This window comes from Rhipicephalus microplus, chromosome 7 (assembly GCF_043290135.1).
Source record: "Rhipicephalus microplus isolate Deutch F79 chromosome 7, USDA_Rmic, whole genome shotgun sequence".
Classification (NCBI taxonomy): Eukaryota; Metazoa; Arthropoda; class Arachnida; order Ixodida; family Ixodidae; genus Rhipicephalus; species Rhipicephalus microplus.
This window is the reverse complement of record NC_134706.1, coordinates 61,920,014-61,921,169: the sequence shown is the minus strand read 5'-3', so window position 1 is coordinate 61,921,169 and position 1,156 is coordinate 61,920,014.

Below are 1,156 nucleotides of genomic sequence, written 5' to 3'. Positions count from 1 at the left end.
ATTGCCACAAAAAAGTTCCATGAGACAGGCAAGTGCACAGGTGGTAGTTTCAAGGACCAAGCCTGGATCATGAAGATTCTCCATGTGAATCTTGAGAGTCTCGAAGTCCCATTCGTTAGAGTAGTTTACTACGGTGCGTTATGTTGTTGCTGCTTGAAAGATTGCCCTTTACAGGAGGGGGTCTGCACGAAGATTCGTTACCCTGGCCTCACGGATCTCGAGAGTATCACAATCTTGATATGGGTTGAGATATACCATTGACTAGTTGGTGGGCTTTTAGGACTAGTCTTGCGAGTCTCAAGACAATGCTTTCATTGGCGTACTGCGCTGTGAAGATGTATGTCGTTCACCTAAATGGACTGTTCTAACTTGCGAATATTGGGTTTCGTCCCGAAAGGCGAGTCAGTATGAAATAGAAGTAGACGTATGGGCTCCGTCTCGTAGACCGCTTCACGATACCTGCAGTCACGCCAGTTCATGGGTGCTCCTAGTGGTCTCACTTCCGGCCAGAGTCATGGTTCCACGTTTCACGCCATAATATATTGACACACCTCGATGGGCGCATGAAGAGGAAGAGGTGGAAGCGGTCTGGCTCACGAGCAGCTCGGTCGCCGGTTTTCTGGCTCTGAGCTGTACCGATCTCAACCATTTCCTGTAAATAAACGCGTTCCTTCGTCACAGTTGTGGTGGAAGGTGCTGGGTAAGCCAGCTACTGTCAAGCGAGACCGGAGAGCAGCCGTCTACTAACGATGGAACCGCAAGAGCACGAGCTTCGCCGCAGCCGTCGACTAGCGGGCTTGCCACCACTACCTCAAGATATGAACTTGGACGGAGACATCCAGCAGCCGGTCGCGAGGGCGCCGTCTTTCCACTACCGAGAGCCACGCACATTTACAGGAAAACCTGGCGATGACGTTGAAGAATGGCTCAGCCACTATCAACGGGTGAGCCGAGCCAATGGCTGGAATGCGGCCAGCCAGTTGTCCCACGTGGGTCTATTTCTCGATGGCAGTGCTTTAGTGTGGTTCGAGAATCACGAAGACACCTTGACAACATGGGACCAGTTTATGGAGGAGATCAAGAAGTGCTTTGGCGACCCTGCGACGAAGAAGAAACGTGCAGAGCAAATGTTGTCGCAGAGAGCTCAAGCTTGTGG